Consider the following 13,021-nt stretch of genomic DNA (forward strand, 5'->3'; position numbering starts at 1 on the left):
TAGCCAATGCAACAGAACAGTTCCTGTCAATTCACAAAAGCTCTTTTTAAATGCTGGTAAGTATAACAATTTTCTTAAGTACTAGTGAAATATATTTTCATCATTTTTCTGAGAAACATTCAAACACTGTTCAGCACCAACTGAACTGAGCAGGGAACTTTTGCAGTAGGTCTTGAAAACCCCATTCCCTAACGAGGTCTGAACTTGGATGCCTTCATTAAGACACTTTACTGAGTTTAAGCATTAATGTGAGCTGACAGACCAACTGGCTCATATTTGCAAGGTCAAAATGCAGGCTATGTAAAATACACACAGTTAAACAGAGCAAGGGAGAAGAAGAGGTTCTTATGTGAATTTATTCCATTTCAATAAAGTCCGTCTGGTTTTACTGTGAGATCTGAACTCCCGCATTTCCTAAGACATTCTCAGCTGGTGAGACAAGAAAAGCATGTCCCCTAAAACAATGCTTAAGTGTACACTTGAAAATCACACATTCTTATTAAGGAACCACTTTTGTATTGCCATCTATAAATGCTATTTGCTGAGATTATAGCAAATAACACTCATAAATGTACGAAAAATCTAATTTTCCTTATCTCCTCCTTAATAATCCTCCTCAATCACCTTTTTTTCTCTTTATTCAAGTTATTTAGTAAAAGGGAGTACCTTGAAAATTTACTAAGGAAAATTTTGTATCATCTAATGTAAATCAAGTCAAACCACTTTGATCATGTTTTTTAAGTTTTTAAGCTTCTACTAACTTTCCACCTTCAATCAAACTGCAGCACCTTCTTCAAATTGTTATTTCAACACATACTCACATTGGGAAATTATGGTATTACTCTAGTTCCAAAAGGATTACATTGAAGATTGCATTCTTACAAAGACATTTGAATCCAAATTTAAATATATTTTTTAGATTTTGAAAGATAAAACGGGAAGTTATGTAAGCAGCTAATTTTACACCCAGCAGGTATAAGGTTTAGAAGTTCAAATATTCAGAAAGCTGTGAAACAGCTTAAATAAACATTCCTTTCCTCATCCTCAATCAAAATATACCCCAATATTATTTATCCATAGACCTTCACAGTAAAAAAAAAAAAGATATTATCACAAAAGTAATTCATGTTTTTATGGGAATCCAAAGTCAAAATGAAAATTAAATCTCCATAGTAGTTCATTTTTAATGCTAATATCAAAACAGAGAACAGTAATTTTTAACCTTTGTCAAAAAAATCTGTGAAGGCTAGAATAAATATGTATTTAGAGCCCATTAAAAACAAAGAAAAAAAGTGAAAAATGAACCTTGTGTCAAAATTAAATGAACTGCTGGAAACTAAAGGCTTTTATTATAACACTAAAAAAGATATAAGAATATTTTAAGAGCAAATTATTTCTTAAATTCAAATGAAGTCGATTTCTAGCAGCACTTGCAGCATGTACAGTGGTCCTTAAGTCATTTACTGGGAACAGGTACATGATTCGATGGTAAATTTCAAATATGCTACATGAACATTCTGGGAGTACAGTTCAATTTTGTTCAAAGACAAAAGGATGTTTCAGTAATGTACAGTCTAATTTAAATACAGTACATCCAGATTAGCTGGGCAAATAATCCAGGCACTCCAAATAAAGAAAAACTTGTAGTTATGGTATAATGAAATCTGAAATATTTTGCATTCTGATCATTCTTGGCATACTCAATTGTGCTTTCACAGTTCACTGCAACCTTAGTCAGCTATTCATCTCAAAATTACATCAGCTTCAGCTAAAATTTTTGCATTTACATTTTGTTCGTTCAAGTTACCATATTAATTCATTTTAAAGCAATTTACAGAAGGAAAAAAGCCCAAACATTAAAAACTTGATTAAAATTTCTCTCTTTATACCATTACAGAATAACCTCCACCTTTTTGGTAATGGAATATATGTATGCATATATTATATATACTGTATGCAATATTATGCTTTGCTACAGTCTATATTCTGTTACATGAATATTAGCACACTTGTGCCCCACGTAGAAAGCCTGTTCAACCATTCAGTATTCAAAATAATGTGAAGAGAGTAAAACATGTTCATAAAATATGCTTAAAACTTTTTTCCTTTATACTGGGAATTGTCAAGTAAAAAAAAATATTCTGCAACCAAAAAGTAAAAGAAAAATAAAGATATAATTATACTTTTCTTCTAAAGCTATCTTTTCCTATGTAGGAATAATTCATTCAAGCCAGAGGCTACACAAATACCTTACCAGGCAGAAAATATGACAAAGTAATTAATTTACAGTGTGATCTCATTTAAAAATTTACTTCCCAAAAATAATACTTCAGCAAGCAAGAACCATTTTGGCATGTTTACTTAAGAGGTATATCTATGAGGAGCCTGTCATTAGTCAAATAAAAAAAAATGACAGGTAACAAGAGAAGGTAAGAGATGCCTATTTTAGCTGTGTAAGCATTATATGTACAGCAATTCTTAACTCAGCCTGGAAAACGAAATTAATAAAAAAAAAATACAATGGCTCACATGGGATTTTTCTCCTAAATGAAGCTTCAAATAAAAGCTCAAGTTGCCTATGGGAGCTAATTACACAGCCTTCAAAGACAGTTGGTATAGGTGTTTAAGGGCATTGAGGGTAAAAATAGTAGTCTGAACAACTAGTAAAGTATCTCTAGTCCAAACATCTTTTACAGGAAAAAAAGTCTCTGTATAATGTACAGCTGCATAACCAAAAAGTTATCCTCAAGCACTACCATGGAGTTGAGATGTATGAGGAAGAGCAATGTAAAACAAATTCTGTTTATAGTGTAATTGCACAAAAATAAATAGAAGTCCAGTAATGTATAAGCAGACTAACCCATTATCTCTGACTTTTAATTACAGATATTCTCTTTACCATGGTAAGTATCAATAACAAATAATAGAATAGAAAGCTATGGTGTAGCAGAACCCCTGTGAGATCACAGAAAGTACAGAGTCCCCCATATCCATGCTTTCACTTTGACGCAACTAAAATTAAGTATCTAAAATTCCATAGGAATGCTATGAGCATGCTGCTCAAGGATGCACCACCTAACCTGAAGGAATTAGGAATGAGCACTTGCAGCAATTCTGCAAAGGGATGCAGCCATTCCAAAGGGATGGTAAATTGTGTCTTTAGGGATGGGAATGTGTGAGATAGGATATGAGAACAGACCAAAAATTCTTCAGATGTCAAAGACAATGTGTCATCTAAACTGTATTTTGAACAGGCTAATTGATGACTCACATATTCAAACTTAGGCAAAACACTTTCTTATGTTCCTGCACAAGATAATCACTTGCATTTTTAAAGCTGTATTTCATCATATTCATTTCATTATAGATGGCATTTTTCTAGGACTCATCCTATTTCACCCCTTTTTCTCAACTCAGCAATTTCTCTCATTTAGCATCATCAGGGTATTTGAATCACATAATATTAATCTCAACATATTTTAATAAAAATGTAGTATGTGATCAGATTACACATTGCTATACAATGATCTTACAATAAAGTTTGGATAATAAGCTGGTTTATAATACTAAATGTTAAAAAGCATAAAAGGGCAAAAATAAACCTAAGCAGATTTAACTTACAGAAAACCATATAATAACCAAATCAAAAGCCTGAGACATTGTGGCCATTTTTATGAAATACCATCTTAGTGGTCAATAGTCGAAAGCACAGAAATAATGCTTTGAAATATTGAAAATAAACTGTAGGATGATGGAAGAAGATTTCAGTTCATAAAATCATGTATAAAAAGGAAAAGATAAACAGAAAATGCAGCATCTCACAAAACTGAAAATACCAGATGAAACTGTCAAATTACAGATTTCAAAACTAGCAAAAAAGAAACAATTTTATTCCATAAAGGACATAACTCACATGTTATAATAGTAGTTTGTGATGCTAAAACACTAAATGGAATTATTTGTTTAAATTTGTTTAAAAATGTGAGAACAGATCTACCAGACGCCATCCATGTATAACAATGCCTCAAGAAGTCCATGAATTTTTTTAGGTGAGCTAAATTCTACACTTTCAATGCTGTTCATATTCCTCCCTAAACATCTGTTGCTCATCACTGCCAGAGACAAGACACTGAATTATGGAAATCTCTGACCAATATTGCCCCACTTAGATCATGAAAAAGTCAAAGGCTGGGAAAAGAAAATATAAAGGTGGTGCTTTAACAGGCACAAGAAACTGGATTTTTACATTATCATTGTACATCATAGTCCTATAGCATTAGCATAGGTGCACAGTTATAAGGGGAATTATACACCCAAAATAGTTTGTCTATTTTCTCCAAATATGTTCATTTTCCAATATATCTAATAAATTATTTGTCACTGAATTATCAGATGGTGACTTCTGTGTACTTCACCATGTTTTACCCTGTATTAAGTGATGGCCTCATTGCTTCTTAAAAAATTCATGTAAATTGAATATTACTTAGATGGTCTATGTATCTAGCAGGAAAAAAAGAAAGAAAAATAAAATAAAATAAAAAATAAGGAATCTCAGTTCTCTAATTTAAAAAGAAAACATATATATATATATTTATTTTTTTTAAAAAAAGAAATTTAACGAGTTCTTTCAGATACAGAGGACCCTGAGTCCTAGAGATACCAAAATGAAGATTTATGACATCAATTCTTGGGAACAGGAGAAAAAAAATCCAAACCTATGATTTTACAACCAACCTGAACTGAATCTTTAAGCTTTAGTTTTGCTTGTCTTAGTCATAAAACTTGGTTTCACGAGTGTTGTTTTATAAAGTTATATAGTGTCTGGCAGAAACTAAACAGAGAAATGTGCAGACCAGAATGATCCATGTTTATCAGCCAAAACTGTTTTCAGATACGAAAGACAATCATGGTTCTAGGACTAATCAGAAAGTTACTTCTGGCAACAGAAAGAAGTCTTGGTAACATCGTATGTTGCACTGTAAAGCTTCATTTAGACTACCTTGTATACTTTGAGTCACCTTAAAAAAAATTAAGTCACAAAGACCTATTGGAATGAATAAGAAAATTGTGAATTCCACTAAAACCTATTACAAAAATAGTTTGCCTTATGTAGCTATGCAAAATGACAGTCAAGAGGGAATATTACGACTCTGTGTATCTAATTACGGATAAATATGGAGAAAAAGGAACAATTTTAGCAACAGGATAATGCTGTAAAAGGATGAAATACATATGAATCAGTCATGAATAAAGTAAGACTAAAAACTGAAATGTAACCTAATCATCTAAGAAATACTTTCCTGTGATTGTGTTCCAAATAGGGTAATAGAGGCATGAAGTCTGCATTGTTTTACAACAGAAATAGAACTTTTAAATAAGGTATCATCTGACCAAGATACACAAATATGAGCCTGAGTTTTAGGCACAGAGTCTGTTTAACGTTCATAAAGAAATGTGGAAAAACAAGGCTTAGATCCTGCTTGTTCCACCATCTTAATTAACTAGTCCTGCACTTCGTGGCTTTCAGTGATCTCATTCTTGTTTCCAAGAAGCATAATTTGATTTTAGTTTTGCTAGACTTTAGTTTTCACTGATGTGTGAGAATTTGGCTCTATCTAGCAACAGATTTTTGAGAGGAGGACAAGCATGTTCCAGATGGTATGAAAAAAAATCTCAGCTGTCTTATTGTTGCATCTTCTTTACCCTTTCATGGATAGCCTAATGGATATAGTTGAGGTCAAGAATGAATTTTAGGTATGTCAGATTGCCAGGGACTTTATATTTGAAGATACATGATCTCCTTTGAGAACCTTTATATGTTTCTGAAGGTAAGACACTAATTAGCAGCACAACCCAGCTGAGAAGAGCCAAGGAGTTCTCATCCAAACCAAGACTGTACCACTGAGTCAGAGGAAATGTATTTAGTCTGGTGAATTTGGCTACAAAGAATTGTTTTATAGGCTGCAATATTGAATGGGTCTCGAATAAATGTGACCATAGCCCTGCTTGGCTGAGCTCTTTATACAGTAAGAATATAAGTGGTTCTAGTAAGTTTCATTACATGATCCCATTGATTTGGAAAACTTTAAATGGAATCACCTTTGCACTTTTCCCCATAGGGTACACACATTCCATTTTAGTTTTTAAAGGTCTTTTCTCATTCTCTCTCTCCCCCCATCTTCTTCAAAAAAGATTCTTTTTCACATTAGGGGCATGCAAAGGTTGACAGGTTTTTGCTTTGTTGGCTTTTTTCCTGAGTAGACAGGAGCCTAAAGGAAAAGGACAGAAAGAAAAATAGGCTGTTTGACTTGAAAGTGTGCAAATACTAGGGAAGTAGGAAAGTGACCTAAAGGGACATTTTGTATATATGTCCCGTGGCAAGTAGTAAAACACTACTAACTTCAGTCTTGCAAAATATCTAGCAGATACTATTATGGCTATAAGAAGGCAGCTTTAAGTAATAATCGTGCAAAGGAACAGGGTTTTGGAGAAAGAAATGCTACTTGCCTTTGAATTTTAATCCACTGAATTTCATTTCAGATAAAGGGCTGTTTTACTCACTAGTAGAAAAGTATAGGTAAGGTATTTGGAAAGCTTCTAAACTTGTTCAAGAGATCAGTGAAGTAAACTGCCAAAGAATTAAACCATATTTTGCTCACATACTTGTTTTAAGGGCTATCCAGTCCAAAGAGTAAACAAAAAAAAAATGTCCAAAGGGAGAGAGCAGTAAATATTCAAGAGAAAGACATGGACTCTGATGATCTCTGCTCATAGAATATAATGAAAACTTTTTTAAAACTCAGTGAGAGATACACTACCGGATGCCATTCTGCCTTCTAAAGTCAAGTTACAAGTTATAATTATTGCCTGATTGGCTTCTGCCACTGTTAATGATATGTTTTAGAATTAATGACACTGCCACACAAACCCTTCATAGGTTACAGATGATTGCACAGCACTAAGAACTAACGACTAATTTTGAAGACATTATTGATCACATTTTGGAACTGAACATTTTCCTAGGTGTGGATTTAAAGAATAAATGCACCATCTCAGAAACAACTCATTTCTTCATACAATTCATGTCAATTAATTAGGATCAGATAATTCACTTTACTAAATGACTGGCCTGTAATTCCTTTACCTGTTTTACATTTGAAATAACTTTCAGTGAAATTATGTCAAAAGTTTTAGCATATAAAAACAAAGGACTGAGTACAAGCTTGTTATAATTTCCCAGCCATGCATGAGCAGCACCATCATGCACATACTTTGTGTCATGTGACAGGGCATCAATTAATTACAATTAATACTTTCATGCAGGGTTGTTGAGCTTCAGTCTATCTATAAAGCATCCAGTCACACTAGCTGAGTAAATGACAAGTTCATTAACACTATAGACTATGACCTATAGAGCAACAAAATAAAACCTTTTCAATAGCAGGAAATTAGAATAAGCAAATATGCCACATACTGGACATCTCAGGCTATCAATCCCAAAACGTCTCTAGAGTTTTTTTAGAAAGCTGTCAATAGTGAGAAAAAAATACTTCAACAGCAGAAGACAGATATCATCCTGAGAGGGTGATGAAGAACAGGACCTAAATTTGAGTAACATCCTAGGTACAAATGATCACAATTACTTTGTATATGTTATATGATTGACAGTCAAGTCCTAGTCTGTAACATAATGGGGTTTAAAGTAATCTGCATACCAAAGCTGAAAGCAATTTCAAATCAGGAACCAAATCTAACAATGGGAAAAAATGTGAACTGAAAAGTGAAAATTCTGATCTATTACTCTTAATAACATTTTAACACCTGTCCTTTACTTCAATAGTAAGTGAAAGCAATTACACAAATATAGCACAGATAAAAGAGGGAAAGATGAGAATAATTAATTATTAACTAGAAGTTATGAAAAATCTAGTAATGGAGCCAAAAATATATAAGGAAAATCCCTTGTCAAATGAGATTAGAAAGGTGTGAAATATTTCTGCAAGTATATTAAGAGCACGAGAATTCTAACAATTATGTGAGTCTTGTTATGAAATAGAAATTTTTTCAGTTGGCAGCAAGTATTGCTCTCCTGTGGTTTGGAAGGAAGTCAAATGATATACTGATGTTAGGTAATATTAGGTGGTATGATCACAATATTTCCCATTCCATCAGTACCAACATTACTTTAATGTTAGTAATGATTGGCTTATATTCTTTAACGATATAGAATTTATGAGTTTGCACACAGTAGCTTCACATGGGCTACACAATGAGCAAGGTGATGTGTTAACTGTGATTTCCTAGACCCTGAAGCACTGGGGGTGTTGTGCCAACAGTTATTTACACATTGACATTTACATATCTCCCAAATAGGACTTGTCAGGATGACACTAACTGAATGACTAAAGGGAGGAATAACTTCAAAAATCATGTTGCAGAAGAGCTGAAAATGCAACTCTTAACTGCAAGATAAAACAGGCAAAACAACATTAGAATGGAAGACTCCAAACTGAGAAGTGGTCATTTTCATTTTCAAGAAAGAGCAGAGAGACTGATACAATCATTAAATTTACAACTAAGAACTGAGGAAATTCAACTGATTACAGAAGCTGTATTATTTTATTAAATTAATATTCACTTGAATATTGAAAATCAGGTCCACATCTAACGAATGAACTCCAGGAAGTACAGATAGGCATGGTTCAACCACTGGAATACATCAGCTAATAAAGACTCCATCTATGCAGTGTATTTAGTTTATCAAAAGAGAAACAAATTTCCTAATAGGTACTTCCTTGATTTTAGAAAAGTAGTAACGTGATCTAATGCATAGAAATAGAAATCAAACGATGAGCTCTGCTTCTTTAATAACCCTGTTAGAACTGGAATAATTTGAAAAGGCTACGATGGATTGTAATGAAAGCTGTTGCTTGAAATATGATTTTCTGAATATAATGAGTCCATTGTGCTTCAGCATTCATGAGATGAACAAGGGTAAAGAAATTGATGAGAATCATCATAAATACTTTGGTGTGAGGTACAGGAAACAGCAATACATACCAGCCTGGACAACAGAAACTATATCTACTACTAAATTTATACTTAAGACATGTAATAAATACAATACAAAACATACATTAGTGTATATTTAAGTAATAAACAAGATACAAAATAATATTTTCAGGTAAGATAGAAACTTTAAGCATCATTTTAAAGCAAAATTAGTGATAAAATTAATATTACTTTCAATGTTTGCTATGGAAAACTTGTTTTAATTAAAATATACATCCTTGACCACTGGAAGCTACAAAATGTAGGATGTAAGGATGTCAAAAGACAAGTAAAATTTTCTGAAATCCAATAGACTGTTTTACTGGGTAAAAATGAATGTCATACAAAGTAAAAGTCGAAAGAGAAAAAAATTAAATAACGTCATTGTGAATAATGTTTTATTATCAAGAAGAATTATTAAATTCAAAATAATTTATTAAATTCAGAAATTTTGCTTCAAAAGTGAAATAATATTCACCAGATTGTGCTCAATTAATATGGCTGGTTTTTCATGTTATTGTTGATAATGTTCTTCTCTATAGACAAAGTAACAAAACAGAAGGATTTTCACAAGAAATAAACTTGACCATTTCATACAGGAATATCTGGGGGAGAAAAATAAAATCTATAAGATGGCAATGCTGCCTGATATATTTCCAGCTTCGAACTACCATGTGTCCATAAGCAGACTGCATTGCTGCTATGCACATTTACACTCTGCTCCTTTATAACACAATTTATCTCCACCCAGACACTCCCTTACATTTACTACAGCCTTCCTTATCTTCTTTGTCTCAAATTTCTGAGGATATATTTTTGTAGGTTTATATCTTCCACCTGGTCTTTAGTTACCATGTAAAGGAATTATTCTTATCAACTTCTGTGCTCTCTTAGATTACAGACTAGAACATTTTCTTACATCAAGACCATAAATTGCATTCAAGTTGAAAAATAATTTTCTGAAAAATAGTCAGTTGTGATTTAGGGTATTTCTATGTCAAGTCTCTGAATCCTAGAACAAAACTTCCACCTTATTCTAGTCTGAGATATTACTCTCCTTGCAGCAATTGGATTTTATTGCACCTAAGAAAACTTTTCAGGGAGCAGACACTTATCAGCTATTGCTAAGTGGCTATTTCACCCTCTTTAAATATGCTGCATCTTTAGCCTCTTAAACTTAAAGGCAGGTTTTCCAGACTTTGAACTCCACTGTAGAGATTTCTTAAGCTCTTCCCAGGAGGGAAAATCCGCATGGAAGGACTGAATCTAAAAATGCTACAGGTAATGATCTTACTAATATTTTTCACATTTATCTCCCACATGGGTAAATCTGGTCATACCTGATTTATATTCACACCTCTCTGAAAAACAAAATTTTGTCTAAATGAGTAACTAAGTCATGAAACACAAGCCAAAAGTCACCACCAAAGAAAAAGGTTCTGACTCATCAAGCCATTACCCATTGTCAAACTCACCCATTTGAAACCCTTATTGTTCCTTTATTAGTATACTACACAACTAATTTCCTTGAATTTTATCATGATTATGAGTGAACTTTGGAACTGCAACATTGCTATGAGCAGTTCCTGAAATGTTAGTAAACCATTTAATTTTCCAGATACTCATGTTCTTGCTCCAAACTCTACCTCACCTCCAGTCCTGCTTGAGCATCCTCAGTTCTCTTTTCTCACATGTAAGATTTAATTACAGTAACAATAATAATTTAGCACAATAACAATAATGATGATAATAAGTCACACCCTGCTGAGAAGGTGACAGATTTTTTGCACTTCACTTATGATATCCACAGAGAGGCTTCTTCCTATGCCAAAACCATGGGAAAGAGCCTTCTGACTCTGAGCCCTGCCTCTTTCACTCCCCCTCATTAAATCCATCACATTGACTATCCTAACTGCACTGTTTGGAGGCCAGCTGGGTATCATTTAACCACTTCCACAATATACTGTGCTGGAAGATGGTCTACTTTATTATCCTCCTCCACAACTTGTGATTATTTCTGTCAGGATTTGAGCATCTTAGAGCTACAGTATTGCAAAAAACTGCAGTGAATACAGTAGTGCTCAGCAAATTTATATAATAATAAAAATTTACCAAATTATTAAGTAATTAAGTATCTATTTCTGGATGAAAAAGCAATAATGTAAAATAATCTTTTACATTGGACCATTATTATTGTATTATTATTCAAATTATTTTATTTAAAATAGAGAGTTTCATGGACATTTTTCACTTATGTTTACAATTAAATGTTCCCAGAGCAATTTAGACCAAACACCAATATTTAATTTCTTTCTAACCTAGAAATGAATCTTCTAAAAGAGAAAATAGAGAACAGAGTTTCTTCTAAATGAAAGGATATATTTGCATGAAACAGCTTTGTATTTGTTGCCAATGCTTGCCCTGTCATCTGTAATCTATGGACAAAGGGTTAATACATAATTGATAATAATAGTACATATTCCTTCTCTGCTCCTCGGGAAAATCTCAAAGGCTACTGCATCAAAACCCAAAACTAAAGATTCATAGAATTGTTTGGATTGGAAGTGACATTAAACATCATCTAGTTCCAATGCTCCTGCCAAAAGCAGGGACATCTTTCATTAGATCAGGCTTTTCAGAGCTCTATCCAACCTGGCCTTGAACACTTCCAGGGATGGGGAATCTAAAATCCCTCTGGGCAGTGTATTCCAGTGTCTCACCATCCTCACATTAAACAGTTTTTTTCTCCTAATCTCTAATCTAAACCGACTGTCTTTCAATTTAAAGCCATTCCCCCTTGCCATGTCTTTCTTGTTATATTTCCTTCAGCTGCTGGATGGCCTCAATTAGATCATCCTGAAGCCTTCTCTTTCCCAGACCAAAACAATCCCAATTCTCTCTCTTAATGTAACCTCCTAGGAGAGGCATTCCATCCCTCTAATCAACTTGGTGTCCCTCCTCTGGACTCGCTCCAACAGGTCCATGTCCCTCCTGTGCTGGGGATCCCAGAGCTGGATGCAGGGTTCCAGGTGGGCTCTCAGCAGAGCAGAGGGGCAGAATCCCCTCCCTGCTGCCCACGCTGCTCTGGATGCAGCCCAGGACACATTTGGCTCTCTGGGATGGGAGTGCCCATGGCTGGGTCATGTCCAGCCTCTTACCCAGCAGCACCCCCAAGTCCTTCTCAGCAGGGCTGCTCTGATCTGTCCATCCCTCAGCCTGCATTGGTACCAAGGTTTGCCCTGATCCAGGTGCAGCATCAGCACCTGATCTTGTTAAACCTCATCACATTTCCATGGGCCCACTTCTCAAGCTTGTCCAGATCCCTCTGGCTGGATCCTGTTCTTCAGGTGTCTCAGCTTGATGTTATCAGCAAACTCACTGAGGGTGCATTCAATCAATCCCTTCATCCATGTTATTAATATGTTTTATTACAGTCTGAGAACACATTTTAGATAAACAATTTCATTTAAATGAAAGTATTTGAATCAATCCTGTCTCTTTCATACTGTTTCTGACAGGTTGTCTTCTGTTTGTTAGGTTATCAAGACCAATCTCATACAAAGAATTCTGACCAATATTCCTTCATCCATTCCAACTTACCCCCACAGCCTTGGATGCTTACCCACCAAATGGGAGGAAACAGAAGGAAGGTAACTTTTCAGTATCTCTAGCTAGAACCTCAGCTTACCACACTACCATCTAGGACTGAAAACTAGGGAAAAAAAGCTGCTGATTACACAGAAATCACTATCTTGTAATAAAATTACTAATTGTTGTAGATTAAAGTCTAGCAGGTATGTTTAAACTTCCCTGATAACATCTTCAACTAAGAGAACTCATGGAAGGAGATTGCACTGGTAGTTTAGGATTCCTTTGAGCTCTTTTGAGCAGAAGAGAGGAAGAAGGAATGATTAGAAAGGAGGTGAGAAATAATGATTAGACTAAATTATTCACAATTTATGTATGTGAC

At 34.2% G+C, this 13,021-nt stretch overlaps 1 protein-coding gene across 50 annotated transcripts in view; it reads right to left on the reverse strand.

Annotated features, from left to right (window-relative positions):
• Window positions 1-13,021, reverse strand: part of RIMS2 (regulating synaptic membrane exocytosis 2) — a 447,314-nt gene that overhangs the window by 280,816 nt on the left and 153,477 nt on the right. The gene's annotated exons all lie outside the window — the stretch shown is intronic.

The sequence above is a fragment of the Cyanistes caeruleus genome, chromosome 1, assembly GCF_971803275.1.
Source record: "Cyanistes caeruleus chromosome 1, bCyaCae1.hap1.1, whole genome shotgun sequence".
Lineage (NCBI taxonomy): Eukaryota > Metazoa > Chordata > Aves > Passeriformes > Paridae > Cyanistes > Cyanistes caeruleus.